This window comes from Pygocentrus nattereri, chromosome 23 (assembly GCF_015220715.1).
Source record: "Pygocentrus nattereri isolate fPygNat1 chromosome 23, fPygNat1.pri, whole genome shotgun sequence".
NCBI lineage: Eukaryota > Metazoa > Chordata > Actinopteri > Characiformes > Serrasalmidae > Pygocentrus > Pygocentrus nattereri.
In genome coordinates, this window is record NC_051233.1 from 2,049,845 (window position 1) to 2,069,744 (window position 19,900).

General features: G+C 42.5%; 1 protein-coding gene and 1 pseudogene across 4 annotated transcripts in view; both read left to right on the forward strand.

Annotated features, from left to right (window-relative positions):
• LOC108415172 (disks large homolog 4) overlaps positions 1-19,900 on the forward strand; it is a 203,913-nt gene that overhangs the window by 64,316 nt on the left and 119,697 nt on the right. The gene's annotated exons all lie outside the window — the stretch shown is intronic.
• LOC119262299 lies at positions 555-721 on the forward strand (annotated as a pseudogene).

The window sequence follows — 19,900 nt, forward strand, 5'->3', positions numbered from 1 at the left end:
TTGCTCTGCCTCCCAATTGCGTTTACTGACCAGTGAGCTTGAAGCTTCTTTCAAAACAGTACAAACCATCCAAATATGCTGCTTAATTACCGCCCTTTAGACATCGTATCCATCCGACTGTGCATAGGTTTACATTACGTAACGTCTTTACGTAATTGATTGTAATTTATGACAGGAATCTAAAGCTTCGCTCACTGGTGTCCGTCTGTAACCACCGTCAGTCACCTGCAACATATTTCACTTGATTTTAGTCCGATTTTAGTTTCAGAGTGATTTTTTGTACGTTTTCTCTTTTTTATTATCCTGCTTTTATTTTTTTTATAACATTGCCAGGCTATTGTTGTACATCTTTTATTTCTTTCATATTTCATCAATTATATATTTTTTATCCTTATTTTATTCTATTAATTAAGTTACTATATATTGTCATTTTAATGCTTTATTGATTTTTTTTTAATGTACTACTATGATTATACATTTTTAGCATTTGTTATGTTTTTATTATACAACACACTTCTGGTCACGCAAGCTGATTGGTTTACAGGCGTTCTAACATCACTTCTCGGCCTTTTGGCTAAGATCAAGTGTAGTATCTGTTCTTATCAGTTTAATATCTGATACATCCTCTATATGAGGACTACATATTAAATTGATTTTTAGGACAGGGAGACGGAAGAGGTCCGCTTGCTCCGTCCACTCCGCGCATCGAGGGGCAGTCATGGGCTGGAGTTTAGGGATCCAGCCTCATGACCGGAAGGTCGTTGGTTTGATCCCCAGAGCCGACAGCACATGACTGAGGTGTCCTTGAGCAAGGCACCTGACCCCCAACTGCTCCCCGGGCACTGCGGATTGGGCTGCCCCCCGCTCTGGGCAAGTGTGCTCACTGCCCCCAAGTGTGTGGGGTGGTTCACTTCATGCATGGGTTAAATGCGGAGGTGAAATTTCCCCATTGTGGGACTAATAAGGGTCTCTTAATCACGTGTTTTCACAAACACTGTATCACTCCGCTGAGATGCTGTTGCTAAGCAACGACTCTGACAGATGTAAGACGTTGATGTTGAACGTTTTTACTTCTTTGCCACAAACAGAAAACGGACACTGTTAAGACCACATCTGACCGACAGCCGATTTGGTCCGACTCTGAAGACGAGACGACGCTAAATTCCCAAACTGTCGTCACCACTGAGCAGCTTTTCAGTCGGCAGCTGTGACAGAAGAACAGCTGAACAACCTGGAATCAGCCAGAAATGAACCCAACACCATTCGCCAAACTAAACGGGCTGTAAGAAGCTTTACAGACCGGCTGGAACAAAACAACATTAATACTGATCTGGACAAACTGACCAAACTGAGCTGAACCTGATATTGGCTCAGTTTTACGGCTCAGTCTGATTTGGTCCGACGCTGAAGATCAGACACATCTGGCGAATGGTGTTGGGTTCATTTCTGGCTGATTCCAGGTTGTTCAGCTGCTCTTCTGTCACAGCTGCGACTGAAAAGCTGCTCAGTGGTGACGACAGTTTGGGAATTTAGTGTAAGGAGCTGGAGAACGAACTGCCGGCTGAGCAGCGAGTGGGCGGAGCTCGTTACTCTGACGTAGCAACGAGCTGCTCGTTAAGGAGCTATAATTAGGAGGAAGGAGCTGAACATTAAAACATATTAAAGCCGCGTTCACGGCCAGTTTATTCATTTCTTACTGTATTTATTTAACTGCTGTATTAAAGCAGTAGAGCACTCGAGGAGGGAGTTATCACTTTTTATTTTTTCAAAAACACAACACATTCTCCATCAGTCTGAAGATCCCTTTCCTGTTGCAGAGAGCCCTTTGATCATGCAAAGGGTTTTTTGAGTGTTCATGGTTCTACATAGAACCATTTTCTTTACAAAGGAACCCTTGAAGAACCATCTTTTTAAAGTTTGAGCAATGCTGAGGGGTGAACTTCACAAAAATGTATTGTGAAAGTAGTTTTCATCAACACACAGAGCACCTCCTTCTTTCCATTTAGGGAAGACCTCCACCCAAGACCTCCAGCACAATTAGAACCGTGAATAACCAGGGTCTCGTTGGGAGCTGATGAGGACTTTCTCTGCAGTGGATGACATTGCACTGAGGTGCTAGAGTGGTTTAAGGGGGTCTTTTACACTTTTCTGTTTTTCCCCTTTCATGTAGTGTCTTGTTTCTTTTTGTGCATGTAAACGTTCTCCAAATTCCCAAAGCTCAGCGTTCCCTCCAGAGAGAGAGAACCTCTCTCCCGCAGAACCCACTTTTCTCAGCTGTCTGAAACTCCTCGTTGGAATTCCAGCCCGTTTTCTTTGTTACAGGATGACATCATCTTGTAACACAGTCCTTACTGTCCGCCTACCAGCGAGCTCCGCCCCCCCTCACACAGCGCACAGCGGCTGCTGGAGGAGGAAGAGTGTGTTCAGCGCTGTAGCCTGTGGAGACGCTGACCGGACTTTCAGGATCCACTCTGGGTCAAACTGATCCGGCAGAACCGGCGCTGCTGGAGAAGCAGCCACAGCGGAGTTTACAGCTGCTCAGGAGAGAAGGGTCTGTCTGCAGACTGTAGGACAGGGGCGGAACGTGGAGGGGCGGAACTGCACTGGAGGCTGACCGATCAGGACAGAGTGGGCAAGCTAACCAATCAGAGCGCACTGGGCTCATCAGGAGGCGGGGCTTAAAGACACAGGAGCTCTAACAGAGCGTTTCAGACACAGGGTGAATAGAGACGAACAGTAAGAGCTGAAAATCTGTTCTAGACCCCACAAATAAAATTATGAACACTGAAAATGAGCATAATAGGTTCTGTTAAACAATAAATGTGTGCTGTTTTTCATATTTAGGCACTTGTGTTTGGATTGACGTTGCTGATGTGAAGCTGTAGGGAAAGGGATCAATGCATTGTTTACTATGGGGTGCGTTGGAGTGAAGGGAGGTTCCATTGACTGTGACAGTCTTTTGTGTTTATCAGCATCTTTGTGTTTGTGGGCGTGTTCGTTTGTTTACTATGGACTGTACTGGAGCCTATTTGCTCTATTGAGCTGGATGGCTGTCTTGGCTCAGCCTGTGTCTTTATCTCATTCTGTTTCACTGCAGAGTTGAGTGATGTGAATTAGATCAGTGGCATTTACTGTAAATGCTAAAGAAAAGGTCTCACTGACACCAGCAGTCCTGCAGTCATACATCTGCAATTTGCTTTATACATTTGCTTGAGTAAAAAGACTTGTACTTGAACAATTCTCTGTTCTAAACTACAACCAGTGAAACAAGACTTCAGTTTGATCAGCTGCTGCCCTCTTTTGACCTTCTGAACACTTAGAACTTAAAGAAAACAGGCAGGAAAGGATAAATACTGTAATTCAGGGCTGAAAAGTGATTATTTCTATAATCCATTCATCTACTGGCTATTATTCCGTTTAAATGAAACAGTAGAAGCCGTATCGCCCCCTACGCTTCCTGTAGTGTATTACAGTCTGTCAGAGCGACTGTGTGGATCATATGAACATTATAGAGCTTTTTAAATGAAACAGTAGAAGCCGTATCGCCCCCTACGCTTCCTGTAGTGTATTACAGTCTGTCAGAGCGACTGTGTGGATCATATGAACATTATAGAGCTTTTTAAATGAAACAGTAGAAGCCGTATCGCCCCCTACGCTTCCTGTAGTGTATTACAGTCTGTCAGAGCGACTGTGTGGATCATATGAACATTATAGAGCTTTTTAAATGAAACAGTAGAAGCCGTATCGCCCCCTACGCTTCCTGTAGTGTATTACAGTCTGTCAGAGCGACTGTGTGGATCATATGAACATTACAGAGCTTTTTAAATGAAACAGTAGAAGCCGTATCGCCCCCTACGCTTCCTGTAGTGTATTACAGTCTGTCAGAGCGACTGTGTGGATCATATGAACATTATAGAGCTTTTTAAATGAAACAGTAGAAGCCGTATCGCCCCCTACGCTTCCTGTAGTGTATTACAGTCTGTCAGAGTGACTGTGTGGATCATATGAACATTATAGAGCTTTTTAAATGAAACAGTAGAAGCCATATCGCCCCCTACGCTTCCTGTAGTGTATTACAGTCTGTCAGAGCGACTGTGTGGATCATATGAACATTATAGAGCTTTTTAAATGAAACAGTAGAAGCCGTATCGCCCCCTACGCTTCCTGTAGTGTATTACAGTCTGTCAGAGCGACTGTGTGGATCATATGAACATTATAGAGCTTTTTAAATGAAAAACAGTAGAAGCCGTATCGCCCCCTACGCTTCCTGTAGTGTATTACAGTCTGTCAGAGCGACTGTGTGGATCATATGAACATTATAGAGCTTTTTAAATGAAACAGTAGAAGCCGTATCGCCCCCTACGCTTCCTGTAGTGTATTACAGTCTGTCAGAGTGACTGTGTGGATCATATGAACATTATAGAGCTTTTTAAATGAAACAGTAGAAGCCGTATCGCCCCCTACGCTTCCTGTAGTGTATTACAGTCTGTCAGAGCGACTGTGTGGATCATATGAACATTATAGAGCTTTTTAAATGAAACAGTAGAAGCCGTATCGCCCCCTACGCTTCCTGTAGTGTATTACAGTCTGTCAGAGCGACTGTGTGGATCATATGAACATTATAGAGCTTTTTAAATGAAACAGTAGAAGCCGTATCGCCCCCTACGCTTCCTGTAGTGTATTACAGTCTGTCAGAGCGACTGTGTGGATCATATGAACATTATAGAGCTTTTTAAATGAAACAGTAGAAGCCGTATCGCCCCCTACGCTTCCTGTAGTGTATTACAGTCTGTCAGAGTGACTGTGTGGATCATATGAACATTATAGAGCTTTTTAAATGAAACAGTAGAAGCCGTATCGCCCCCTACGCTTCCTGTAGTGTATTACAGTCTGTCAGAGCGACTGTGTGGATCATATGAACATTATAGAGCTTTTTAAATGAAACAGTAGAAGCCGTATCGCCCCCTACGCTTCCTGTAGTGTATTACAGTCTGTCAGAGCGACTGTGTGGATCATATGAACATTATAGAGCTTTTTAAATGAAACAGTAGAAGCCGTATCGCCCCCTACGCTTCCTGTAGTGTATTACAGTCTGTCAGAGCGACTGTGTGGATCATATGAACATTATAGAGCTTTTTAAATGAAACAGTAGAAGCCGTATCGCCCCCTACGCTTCCTGTAGTGTATTACAGTCTGTCAGAGTGACTGTGTGGATCATATGAACATTATAGAGCTTTTTAAATGAAACAGTAGAAGCCATATCGCCCCCTACGCTTCCTGTAGTGTATTACAGTCTGTCAGAGCGACTGTGTGGATCATATGAACATTATAGAGCTTTTTAAATGAAACAGTAGAAGCCGTATCGCCCCCTACGCTTCCTGTAGTGTATTACAGTCTGTCAGAGCGACTGTGTGGATCATATGAACATTATAGAGCTTTTTAAATGAAAAACAGTAGAAGCCGTATCGCCCCCTACGCTTCCTGTAGTGTATTACAGTCTGTCAGAGCGACTGTGTGGATCATATGAACATTATAGAGCTTTTTAAATGAAACAGTAGAAGCCGTATCGCCCCCTACGCTTCCTGTAGTGTATTACAGTCTGTCAGAGTGACTGTGTGGATCATATGAACATTATAGAGCTTTTTAACTGAAACAGTAGAAGCCGTATCGCCCCCTACGCTTCCTGTAGTGTATTACAGTCTGTCAGAGCGACTGTGTGGATCATATGAACATTATAGAGCTTTTTAAATGAAACAGTAGAAGCCGTATCGCCCCCTACGCTTCCTGTAGTGTATTACAGTCTGTCAGAGCGACTGTGTGGATCATATGAACATTATAGAGCTTTTTAAATGAAACAGTAGAAGCCGTATCGCCCCCTACGCTTCCTGTAGTGTATTACAGTCTGTCAGAGCGACTGTGTGGATCATATGAACATTATAGAGCTTTTTAAATGAAACAGTAGAAGCCGTATCGCCCCCTACGCTTCCTGTAGTGTATTACAGTCTGTCAGAGTGACTGTGTGGATCATATGAACATTATAGAGCTTTTTAAATGAAACAGTAGAAGCCGTATCGCCCCCTACGCTTCCTGTAGTGTATTACAGTCTGTCAGAGCGACTGTGTGGATCATATGAACATTATAGAGCTTTTTAAATGAAACAGTAGAAGCCGTATCGCCCCCTACGCTTCCTGTAGTGTATTACAGTCTGTCAGAGCGACTGTGTGGATCATATGAACATTATAGAGCTTTTTAAATGAAACAGTAGAAGCCGTATCGCCCCCTACGCTTCCTGTAGTGTATTACAGTCTGTCAGAGCGACTGTGTGGATCATATGAACATTATAGAGCTTTTTAAATGAAACAGTAGAAGCCGTATCGCCCCCTACGCTTCCTGTAGTGTATTACAGTCTGTCAGAGTGACTGTGTGGATCATATGAACATTATAGAGCTTTTTAAATGAAACAGTAGAAGCCGTATCGCCCCCTACGCTTCCTGTAGTGTATTACAGTCTGTCAGAGCGACTGTGTGGATCATATGAACATTATAGAGCTTTTTAAATGAAACAGTAGAAGCCGTATCGCCCCCTACGCTTCCTGTAGTGTATTACAGTCTGTCAGAGCGACTGTGTGGATCATATGAACATTATAGAGCTTTTTAAATGAAAAACAGTAGAAGCCGTATCGCCCCCTACGCTTCCTGTAGTGTATTACAGTCTGTCAGAGCGACTGTGTGGATCATATGAACATTATAGAGCTTTTTAAATGAAACAGTAGAAGCCGTATCGCCCACTACGCTTCCTGTAGTGTATTACAGTCTGTCAGAGTGACTGTGTGGATAATATGAACATTATAGAGCTTTTTAAATGAAACAGTAGAAGCCGTATCGCCCCCTACGCTTCCTGTAGTGTATTACAGTCTGTCAGAGCGACTGTGTGGATCATATGAACATTATAGAGCTTTTTAAATGAAACAGTAGAAGCCGTATCGCCCCCTACGCTTCCTGTAGTGTATTACAGTCTGTCAGAGCGACTGTGTGGATCATATGAACATTATAGAGCTTTTTAAATGAAACAGTAGAAGCCGTATCGCCCCCTACGCTTCCTGTAGTGTATTACAGTCTGTCAGAGCGACTGTGTGGATCATATGAACATTATAGAGCTTTTTAAATGAAACAGTAGAAGCCGTATCGCCCCCTACGCTTCCTGTAGTGTATTACAGTCTGTCAGAGCGACTGTGTGGATCATATGAACATTATAGAGCTTTTTAAATGAAACAGTAGAAGCCGTATCGCCCCCTACGCTTCCTGTAGTGTATTACAGTCTGTCAGAGCGACTGTGTGGATCATATGAACATTATAGAGCTTTTTAAATGAAACAGTAGAAGCCGTATCGCCCCCTACGCTTCCTGTAGTGTATTACAGTCTGTCAGAGCGACTGTGTGGATCATAAGAACATTATAGAGCTTTTTAAATGAAACAGTAGAAGCCGTATCGCCCCCTACGCTTCCTGTAGTGTATTACAGTCTGTCAGAGCGACTGTGTGGATCATATGAACATTATAGAGCTTTTTAAATGAAACAGTAGAAGCCGTATCGCCCCCTACGCTTCCTGTAGTGTATTACAGTCTGTCAGAGCGACTGTGTGGATCATAAGAACATTATAGAGCTTTTTAAATGAAACAGTAGAAGCCGTATCGCCCCCTACGCTTCCTGTAGTGTATTACAGTCTGTCAGAGCGACTGTGTGGATCATAAGAACATTATAGAGCTTTTTAAATGAAACAGTAGAAGCCTTAGTAGAAGTCGAAGTGAATCTTTTTAGAAATTGAGCTACATGAGCTGCATTTTCATGGGCATATCCTATAGAGGGAGAGACTGCTGCTGTGTGTGTTTACAGTGTAGAGAAACACACAGAGCAGAGAGCGTTTGCTGCGTAGGCTGGACATCTGAATATATTACACATCTAATCTATGCACATATGAAGTAGAGAGAGAGAAGATAGAGTGCATGTTTACGTGTTCGTGCACGTATGCTTTATGTTCTGTGAGGGCAGAAAATCATGATTAAAAAGTGTCATTTTGTTTTGCGATTTGTTTTATTTGCTCGCCGTTTGGCCCAAATGAAAACTTACACTATTTATAAAGAGGTTTGTTGAGTTGTAGCAGTGTGAGTGGACAAAATAAGCTTCATCAGATTACCTTCAATTTAATAACACTTTTTTCAATGCAGAACCTGAACATAAAAGTCACGTGGTTTCATCATAGCGTGAGCACAGTTTCCCATCAGTCAGTGAGTGTATTTATCATGTATTTATCATAAGAAAACCTCATATCTCCATTTTTGACCTTTTTCAGTTTTTGACATAATTTGGAAACACCTGTTGTCCTTTACATTGTGTGTAAATTTCATGTTGAATGGACTAAAAGAAACGACGTAAAATGACTTAGAAAGACTTCTGGTTCCATTGACTTACATTAAAAGTAAAGTATGTTTTTTCCTTCTCCTGTGAAGTTACCATTTCGGAGATACAAGGTTTTGATCCGACAACAGCGATATATTATATATCACATATACAGTCAGTGAGTGTATTTTTCATATATGTCATATACTCAATGAGTGTTTATATCATATACTTAATGAGTGTATATATCCTATATATCATATATACACTGAATGAATGTATATGTCACATATACCATCTATACACTCAGTGAGTGCATAAATCATATGTATTATATATACAGTCAGTGAGTGTATATATCATATATACAGTGAGTGGTTCATGTCCTCCATGATTATATCTCGGGGATCGTGTTGCAGTTGAGGTCCTCGAGAGGAACCGGAGCTCCACCACGCTGCTGCTGCTGCTGCTTTTGTTAGTTTGCTGCTTGTTTATGTATCTGTAGTTCTCTGTGGTAGCTGTCCAGCATGGTCTGCTGAAGGAGCTGAAGGTTTCTCTTTAAAGGATGTTTAAAGCTGTATTTGAACTCAATCATGGACTCTATCAGAGCTCATACAGCGCTGCAGCTGGACTTCAGCCTGAACTACTGTGGCTGAGTCGAAGGGTCAAGCTAGTATAGTGCAGTTAGCAGTGTTAAAACATTCATTATTCATGAAAAATGGAATTATTTAACCAGGAACATTGAGCATTGATGGCGTTAACATGTCTACATGCTCCTGCTCGTCGGTGAGGGTTTGTGTATGAAAGGCTTTACATGGTGAGTAGGTGTGTGTGTATTTGTGCTGTACATATACACTGTGTGTGTGTGTGTGTGTGTGTGTGTGTGTGTGTGTGTGTGTGTACTCCTGCACTACCGGCAAATCGTTAGGGAATCCCCACCCATGCAGAAGTAACCATGGAAACGATCTGGGCTCGGTGGGAGTCCCCCCCCCTCTCTACTTCTCTCTGTCTCTCTACCTCTCTCTCTCTCTCTCTCTCTCTCTCTCTGTCTCTCTCTCTCTGTCTCTCTACCTCTCTCCCTCTCTCTCTCTCTCTCTCTCTCTCTCTCTCTCTACCTCTCTCCCTCTCTCTCCCTCTCTCTCTCTCTCTCTCTCTCTCTCTCTCTCTCTCTCTACCTCTCTCCCTCTCTCTCTCTCTCTCTCTATTCACCTGGTAATTATGAGTGAAATAAGCTGTTTTATTGACTTATCTTTTTGATCAAAATATTACATGCCCAAATTGTAAGGCAAATTATTCAGTAGCTGCATAAAATAAATGTAAATGTTTGCTTTTTTTGTAAAATCTCCCTCAAATGATCAGAACGTGTGTTTTCTGATCTCCACACATCACTATACGCTTACGATTTAGTGCTGAAAGCCAAAAATCTGCGCCGCTCTTTGTGTTGTTCTCTAAAAGTGATGTTTCCAGAGCAGATCACTGAAGAGACGCCGTCTGTTTATAGTTTAGAGCCCAGATTTGGGGAAAAACGGGTCGACTTTCAGTAGAAAAACAAAGTTCAGCTTCTTTTATTATAAGGGTTTAAAATGATGTCACCGTCTATTAGACTGGAGAGAAGAGCTACAGCCTCACACGACGCCCAGCTTCTGAATGGAGCTTATGGAATATGAACGTTATGAAGAACATGACCGAGTGGTGTTTGGACCCACCAGTGGACCAAAGGAGTTAAATAGGTTAAGGTCTAATGATTACAGGAGAAACTAAATCTTATATTAAAATAAATACTTTTCTTAAACCTACATGCGCTACAGTTGTTGGCACCCCTAGAAATTCTTAAGAGTAAAGTCAAACTAAATAAATTTCAATTCATATTTCATGTTTTTGAGCTCATCTCAGCCATTAGGAACACTTCAACTGTGGTCAACTGTGGCACGTAGATGAGATGAAACCAAACGCTCTCAGTGATCCATCACTCTGAGAAAGAAGAGAGAAAACAACAGAAGGGTGCTTAGCTGCACAGGTCAGGAAATGGCTACAAGAAAGCAGCTTAACTGTTGAAAATGTGGTCAGGACCCCCATGGACCCTCACAGAGCAGGTACTATTTGGGTGGTGGATCCTTCTCAGCACTGCAGTAACACTGGTGGTGGTGTGTTAGTGTGTGTTGCGCTGGTCTGAGTGGATCAGACAGAGCAGCGCTCCTGGAGTTTTACCTGGCAGGCGCTGATGGTAATTTAACCGTATGCATTGTGTTCTGTACACATGACAGCATCTATACGCTTAACTGGAGTCTAATTTGAGTTTATTTCTCATGCCAGCGTCCATCTATGGAACTAACCACAGCCTTCTTGTCAGATTGTTGGGCAGCGTTGCCAAGCGTACCATCTCCACTGGAGTGGATTAGAAATTTAAAACTCAGCTTTTTCCCAAGCGAAAAAGTCTACATCCCACCCAGATTTAGGCCAAACTGCTGTCCTCGGTCAGGAATTGATAGAGTGTTTGGTATAGTGTAGTGTGGTGAGTAACACCTTTGCCTTCTACGCTGTAGACTGGGGTTGAATCCCCGCCCGGGTAACCACCCTACACTATACCAATAAGAGTCCTTGGGCAAGACTCCCAACACCACCTTCACCTCCCTGTGTAAAATGACCAAACCGCAAGTTGCTCTGGATAAGAGCGTCAGCCAAATGCCGTAAACGTAATGAATTGTCATCGCTGGTTCTGCAAAACTATAATATACCGGCAGAATGTACGTTTGACATAATATCTTTGGTGATTTGCATGCTAATCTTCCTTTCAGCTTTAAGAGACCACAGAAAAGACCAAAATGATGCTCACTACTACAGAAATGTTGGTAAAACAAGAATGATCTGGTTGTTATTGCACCCAGAATGACAACGGTGTGCTGCCTTTTAATGTGAGAAGAGTAAGTCTGATGCATTTCTGTTGGTCCATTCACCATGAAATGTTCAGGTATATCAGCTGGCATGAATAGATGGATGGTTTTGGATACATAAAGCTCATTTTGAGCTTTCAAATCAAACACACATTTTGGAAATAATAAGCATTTCATGGCTCCAGCTCCTACTGGCGGTTGCATCAGATCACACTGCCTTCGGGGCAAGTTCTGTTCCTGAAGTCTACGGCTTTGTTGACTCAATCCCTTGATCCCTCTGAGGGCTCGTCTAACAAACTTCTCCTCAGCTGATAAAAGTAAATGTCCCCTAAGATGATGAAATGGATTCCCCCTCAAGGGCGAGTAGGCAAGGGCACGTTAAAAAGCATTTCCAGAGCGAGTCTAATCCAACGCAAACCTGCTCAGCCTCAGAAACGCCAGAGACTGGGGGTAAATGGAATTCATCGCACAGCTGTGTAATTAAACGTGACAGTACGCGATTGCATTTAAACTGTAAAGCCAAACAAAAGTAAAAGCTCTCGGTTTCAGCCGTGAGCGTCTGTGTGAAGAGATTCCAGACGTGCGTGTGATATCCTGCAGCAGCGAATCCCTGAACGGCCTGTTTACAGGATTGAGGAGGGATTGTATTCATGTTCTTTGTTATTGATCTGCTTTGGTTGCTTTAGGCCCTGTTTGGATGATTAAAGTGCACGGCTCAGGCTGGAACGCTAACGTGGCTAGCAGGGAATACTGGCATAAGCCAGCAGTTAACCTGGCTAGCTGATAGCTTTCGTTTCATTGTTGCCATGTTTGCATTTCTTTGGTATAGTGTAGTGGGTATATAGCGGTTGGTGTAGTGTAGTGGGTATATAGTGGTTGGTGTAGTGTAGTGGGTATATAGTGGTTGGTGTAGTGTAGTGGGAATATAGTGGTTGGTGTAGTGTAGTGGGTATATAGTAGTTGGTGTAGTGTAGTGGGTATATAGTGGTTGGTGTAGTGTAGTGGGTATATAGTGGTTGGTGTAGTGTAGTGGGTATATAGTGGTGTAGTGTAGTGGGTATATAGTAGTTGGTGTAGTGTAGTGGGTATATAGTGGTTGGTATAGTGTAGTGGGTATATAGTGGTTGGTATAGTGTAGTGGGTATATAGTAGTTGGTGTAGTGTAGTGGGTATATAGTGGTTGGTGTAGTGTAGTGGGTATATAGTGGTTGGTATAGTGTAGTGGGTATATAGCGGTTGGTATAGTGTAGTGGGTATATAGCGGTTGGTGTAGTGTAGTGGGTATATAGTGGTTGGTATAGTGTAGTGGGTATATAGTGGTTGGTATAGTGTAGTGGGTATATAGCGGTTGGTATAGTGTAGTGGGTATATAGCGGTTGGTGTAGTGTAGTGGGTATATAACGGTTGGTATAGTGTAGTGGGTATATAACGGTTGGTATAGTGTAGTGGGTATATAGTGGTTGGTATAGTGTAGTGGGTATATAGTGGTTGGTATAGTGTAGTGGGTATATAGTGGTTGGTACAGTGTAGTGGGTATATAGTGGTTGGTTAGTGTAGTGGGTATATAGTGGTTGGTTAGTGTAGTGGGTATATAGTGGTTGGTGTAGTGTAGTGGGTATATAGTAGTTGGTGTAGTGTAGTGGGTATATAGTGGTTGGTATAGTGTAGTGGGTATATCGTGGTTGGTATAGTGTAGTGGGTATATTGTGGTTGGTACAGTGTAGTGGGTATATAGCGGTTGGTATAGTGTAGTGGGTATATAGTGGTTGGTTAGTGTAGTGGGTATATAGTGGTTGGTGTAGTGTAGTGGGTATATAGTGGTTGGTACAGTGTAGTGGGTATATAGTGGTTGGTGTAGTGTAGTGGGTATATAGTGGTTGGTGTAGTGTAGTGGGTATATAGTGGTTGGTATAGTGTAGTGGGTATATAGTGGTTGGTGTAGTGTAGTGGGTATATAGTGGTTGGTATAGTGTAGTGGGTATATAGTGGTTGGTTTAGTGTAGTGGGTATATAGTGGTTGGTGTAGTGTAGTGGGTATATAGCGGTTGGTATAGTGTAGTGGGTATATAATGGTTGGTACAGTGTAGTGGGTATATAGTGGTTGGTGTAGTGTAGTGGGTATATAGTGGTTGGTGTAGTGTAGTGGGTATATAGTGGTTGGTGTAGTGTAGTGGGTATATAGTGGTTGGTACAGTGTAGTGGGTATATAGTGGTTGGTGTAGTGTAGTGGGTATATAGTGGTTGGTGTAGTGTAGTGGGTATATAGTGGTTGGTATAGTGGAGTGGGTATATAGTGGTTGGTGTAGTGTAGTGGGTATATAGTGGTTGGTATAGTGTAGTGGGTATATAGTGGTTGGTTTAGTGTAGTGGGTATATAGTGGTTGGTGTAGTGTAGTGGGTATATAGTGGTTGGTGTAGTGTAGTGGGTATCTAGTGGTTGGTTAGTGTAGTGGGTATATAGTGGTTGGTGTAGTGTAGTGGGTATATAGTGGTTGGTATAGTGTAGTGGGTATATCGTGGTTGGTATAGTGTAGTGGGTATATAGTGGTTGGTATAGTGTAGTGGGTATATAGTGGTTGGTGTAGTGTAGTGGGTATATAGTGGTTGGTACAGTGTAGTGGGTATATAGCGGTTGGTATAGTGTAGTGGGTATATAGCGGTTGGTATAGTGTAGTGGGTATATAGTGGTTGGTACAGTGTAGTGGGTATATAGCGGTTGGTATAGTGTAGTGGGTATATAGTGGTTGGTATAGTGTAGTGGGTATATAGTGGTTGGTATAGTGTAGTGGGTATATAGTGGTTGGTGTAGTGTAGTGGGTATATAGCGGTTGGTATAGTGTAGTGGGTATATAGTTGTTGGTATAGTGTAGTGGGTATATAGTGGTTGGTATAGTGTAGTGGGTATATAGTGGTTGGTATAGTGTAGTGGGTATATAGTGGTTGGTATAGTGTAGTGGGTAACACCTCTGCCTTCTACACTGTAGACTGGGGTTCAGTGCCCCGCCTGGGTAAGCTCCCTACACTATACCAATAAGAGTCCTTGGGCAAGACTCCTAACACCACCTTCACCTGCCTGTGTAAAACAATCAAACTGTTGCTCTGGATAAGCGCGTCAGCCAAATGCCGTAAATGTAATTGTAAATTTCTGACTGCATGTTTTTCAGTATCAACATTCACAGCACAGCAAAGGTGTGTCTCACCAGAGGTCAGCAGTTCCCAGTAAGCGGACTGGTACCGTCCCATGAATCATAAATGTTATTAATGTGGTTAATGTTATTGAAAGAGTACTTTTCTACGATTTCTATAATAAATTAAATATATTGGCCCACTTCATGTTTCTCCATGGCCTCAAACATGCACGGAGTGCTATTGGCTGCTTCCTGTTGACGGCTGGCAAAACTGAAGAAATTGACAACTTTAAAGGGAATGTTGAGAAATGTTCCAACTCAGACGTCTTTACAGTGGTGGTGATGGGAACCAGGCATCGCCATGACTACAACACAGATATAGACACTTTATTTACCATCCAGAACCAGCAGAGAACTTACACGAGTCTTCTGAGCTTATATGGAATGTTGATGATGGAAAATAGCGGAAAATCTGGAATAATGAGTTTTCTTTGGGGACTATTTTGCCGCACAGCGCCCTGCATGTCTCCCTCCACCATGAATGGAGTTGAAGTTCTCTAAACTCTCATAAAACAGCGTCTCAGTCATCAGGCAGTGAATTCAGAACCAGTTCATGTAGGAACTTTCTGTAGGAGCTTTTAGAGGGACGTCTGGTTCCCATCACCACCACTGTGAACGGTTCTGACTCGGTCAGTTTATCTAGAACAGAGAGTTTCACACCAAACCACCCTGAATGACCCTGTTTACATCTAAACCAGTTAATTACGCAGTATTTTTGGAAGACTGTGAACAGAAAACAATAAAGACAAAAACTAAGAAAGAAAGGAAAAGCGTCATCAAAGCTGTGATGATAGCTGCATATAATTCATCCACAATTGGGAAGGCTGAGCTGTTGTGTGTGGTATGTGGGAAGACGTTACTAAGTGACACTATGAATTTCTTCCATTTGGAACAAAACATAGGCTAATCATGTGTGGTGCGGCATTCCTTACCAGTCCACCAAAGTCTGTGTGCACTGCAATTCTGTCCATATTTGAGCCACTGACCTACGTGACCTACATAGTGGTGACCAGTGATGGAAGTAAATGTAATGAGTTTCTGTACTTTAGTATTTTTGGTGTATCTGTACTGAAGTTTCTCCGTTCTGGGCGACTTTTTCCTTTCACTCCACTACATTTCAGAGTCTAATATCTGACTTTTTCCTCCTACATTTTGAGAAATCTGTGGTTCCTTTTGGTTTCTGTGTGTAGAAAAACGTAACATGTCAAAACGAAAGAAGCGCGAAGCCAGAGCACCAATCAGGGCCCAGCGGTCACTTTGTTTAGAGCTGGTTTTGACCTGTTGGTCATACCGACCCAGTGCAGCACGCGGTTCAACGTCAGCGCAGCAGCGTAAAACTTTGGGAGAGTCTGTTCAACATAAATGATGAACTAACCTAACTTTGTGTAAATAGAGCTCAATATAGAAATATGTCCACATATGCAGTCGAGACTGACGCGGCTTTTTTCTGAATTTCTACAAACACCATTTCATTTTATAGTAAATGAGTTTGGGCTGGTTTATGTTTATGAACAGACGCCTACAGATCAACATAGTAAAGGAGCTCATCTGTGATCCTGAGTTTAAAGCCAGTTTTTATTCAACTTAAACTTGGAACTAAGTTGTAAATAAATCTGAAACTGAAACTTTGCTTGTGTGTAAAAAGTGATTTCAGAGCCACTCGGTTCTCCCTGATGGAAACTGTTTACCTTCAGTGTTTTGTGCTTCTGATCATTTTAATAGACGTCAGCGTCACTAATTAATGACGTTCTATTAAAAGACTGGTTTACCAAGAGAGACGCTGGAGGACTTTCACCTGAAATGAGTTCATGAAGCCAGTCTGGTTATAAAAATGATAACAGGACATCAGAGCCAGAATTACTCTTTTAGTACTTTTACTTTATACTTAAGTACATTTGAAGGGAAATACTTTAGTACTTTTACTCAAGTGGAGGTCTAAAGGGAGGAACTTCTACTTTTACTGGAGGAATATTTTACCTTGGATGTCTCTGCTTTATCTCAAGTCCAGCCCTGACACAAATGCCCTTGCTAATTGCTGACTGTCATGAACTGATCGCTTCCATTTAGCCTAATCCATGTCAGCATTTGTTAGCGACCATCTCCTCGAGTATCGGTTCATATTCATACGTCAGATTCTTCATGAACGTGAATCCTGAACCCTTTTATTTCTGACCAAAATATCCAAAAATGTCCTTGTCCTCTGTGAGTCAGAACGCCGTCCCAAATATGCCTGTATAATTAATTGTATGCGTTGCTGATTTTTGCACAGTTCAGATCTCTTCCTTAAGCTAATCATGAAGGGCTCAGTGATTGGGTTCTGTGTAAGTAGCATGTTGGCCGTTCCAATCAGTTCTATCAATCAAACAAGAGCCGTAATGAAGCAGAGATGGCCTGTGTGGATGTGTATTGTCTGTGAGTCGCAGTAATCACAGCATTAATTGGCAGTTATCATTTTATTGCTATCATGCAGGCAGAGTGTGTCTTTGGTGTCGAGGACAGCTCAACACATTGACTCGTCTCCTTCATGTCTTTCCAATGTTCTCTTCTTGCTGTGCTGTAATTGAGTGTAATTGTTTGGTGTCTCTAGAACGTACTCCTTCAGATGTTCATACTGGTTCCCAGCTTTCAAAATCTGATGTTTCTTGTTTTTTTTTTCTCAAAGTGCTGGTGCCTTTGGATTAAAGTGGTGTTTGGTGAAGAATTGCTGATGAACTGCTTTTTTGAAGGATGTTGAGTAGAGAATGATGGAGTTTCTTAAAGACTGTTAATGAACGTGATTGTATCATATTTTTGTATCACTCCATACACCCTGTGTTTGGTGTTCGGTAGAGAATGATGGTGTTTGGTGGAGAATGAATGGTGGTGTTTGGATATGATGGAGTCTGATGGAGAATAATGGTGTTTGGTGGACAATGAATGGTGGTGTTTGTTGGGGAATGATGGTGTTTGGTAGACAATGGTGGTGTTTGGTGGACAATGAATGGTGGTGTTTGTTGGGGAATGATGGCGTTTGGTGGACAATGATGGTGTTTGGTGGACAATGAATAGTGGCGTTTGTTGGGGTATGATGGTGTTTGGTGGAGAATGAATGGTGGTATTTGTTGGGGTATGATGGTGTATGGTGGAAAATGATGGTGTTTGGTGGACAGTGAATGGTGGCATTTGTTGTGGTATGATGGTGTTTGGTGGAGAATGGTGATATTTGTTGGATAAAGGTGATGTTTGTTAGGGGATGATGGAGTTTGGTGGAGAATGATGATGTTTGGTGGAGAATGAATGGTGGTGTTTGTTGGGGTATGATGGTGTTTGGTGGAGAATGGTGATATTTGTTGGATAAAGGTGATGTTTGTTGGGGTATGATGGAGTTTGGTGGAGAATGATGATGTTTGGTGGAGAATGAATGGTGGTGTTTGTTGGGGTATGATGGTGTTTGGTGCAGAATGATGGTGTTTGGTGGAGACTAAATGGTGGTGTTTGTTGGGGTATGATGGTGTTTGATGCAGAATGATGGTGTTTGGTGGAGAGTAAATGGTGGTGTTTTTTGTGGTGGAAAGCAATGGTGTTTGTTGGGGTATGATGACATGTAGTGTTTGATGTAGAGCGTTAGAAGATGGTGGTGGTGCTTGGTGGAAAATGTTGCTTTTTTGTTGGAGGATGGGGTTAATTGGCCAATGATTTTTGTTTAATGGAGAGTGATTTCATGAAAATAATAGTGCTTTTTGGATAAAGATGTTTGTTGGAGAATGACTGTATTTGGTGGACACTGACAGTGTTTGGTGGAAATCGTTGCTGTTTGGGTGGGAATTATGGTGTTTGGTGGAGAATGAATGGTGGTGTTTGTTGGGGTATGTAGGTACAGGCTGTTGAAGTTCTTTGAAGAATGTTGGTCTTTAGTGGAGAACGTTGCTGTAATTTGGGCTTAACATTAACTGACCGGCCACTTTATGAAGTATATCTTGTGGTTTCTTTGTGCACAACTGCTGAGTCTGATCCACTCAGACCAGCGCCACACACACTAACACACCACCACCACCACCACCATATCAGTGTCACTGCAGTGCTGAGAATGATCCACCACCCAAATAGTACCTGCTCTGTGAGGGTCCATGGAGGTCCTGACCACTGAAGAACAGGGTAAAAGGGGGTAACAAGGTATCAGAGAAACAGATGGACTACAGAATGAATATGGTCGGTGGAGCTGATAAACTGGAGGTATACATACTGAACTGGCTGGTCTGTTTATAATAGTGTACAGTGTAAATGGGGTAAAAATCCCCCCTGACAGGGTTAATTGACCCAGAACCTTAACCTCTTTGATTGATTGAATGGAGGAAGAAGGGAAGACTTCATAGCTCTAACTTCCAGAGTTAAGCTCTAGCTGTGAAAGTGTGTGAAGGCTGCTTATGTAAAACTCGTCAGCTTTCAGTCGTCCAGCGCCTCAGGCAAGACCACTGATGACCTGCTGAGAGAGAAGTGTGTGAGGGATGTCTGTTTTTCAGCTTCCTACAGCGACTGTTCACACTTTTCACACTCAGCGTTCACAGTTTTGAGTTTGAGATTATGAGTTTGGTTCAGAGGATTAACCCTTAGAAGTCTAAGCTGTATTTACTGTCATTTTATTTGACTGTTTGGTTGCAATTCCATTACATTTGGTTTATATTCAATGTGAAAAGTTTATGGTAAGATAATCAAAATAAACAGTTCCTCTTCTACTTATTATCCAGGGAACATGTTGAAAAATTACGGTACTGGAGGCTGAAGTGCGTTATTTGTGGTAGACCAAAGGCCAAAAAGATCACAAACCAATTAAAGAAGGTGACAAGGGTTTCAGACTGAATTTATTATGAATGTAATGATTTACACTTTATTTCCAAAAGTATTCGCTCGTCTGGCTTCACACACACATGAACTTGAGTGGCATCCCATTCTTAATCCATAGGGTTTAATATGTCATCGGCCCACCCTTTGCAGCTATAACAGCTTCAGCTCTTCTGGGAAGGCTTTCCACAAGGGTTAGGAGTGTTTATGGGAATTTCTGACCGTTCTTCCAGAAGCACATTTGTGAGGTCAGACACTGATGTTGGACGAGAAGGCCTGGCTCACAGTCTCCGCTCTAATTCATCCCAAAGGTGTTCTGTGGGGTTGAGGTCAGGACTCTGTGCAGGCCAGTCAAGTTCTTCCACACCAAACTGGATCATCCACGTCTTTATGGACCTGCTTTGTGCACTGGTGTGCAGTCACGTTGGAACAGGAAGGGGCCGTCCCCAAACTGTTCCCACAAAGTTGGGAGCATGAAATTGTCCAAAATCTCTTGGTGCTGAAGCTTTAAGAGTTCCTTTCACTGGAACTAAGGGGCCGAGCCCAACTCCTGAAAAACACCCCCACACCATGATCCCCCCTCCACCAAACTTTACACTCAGCACAAT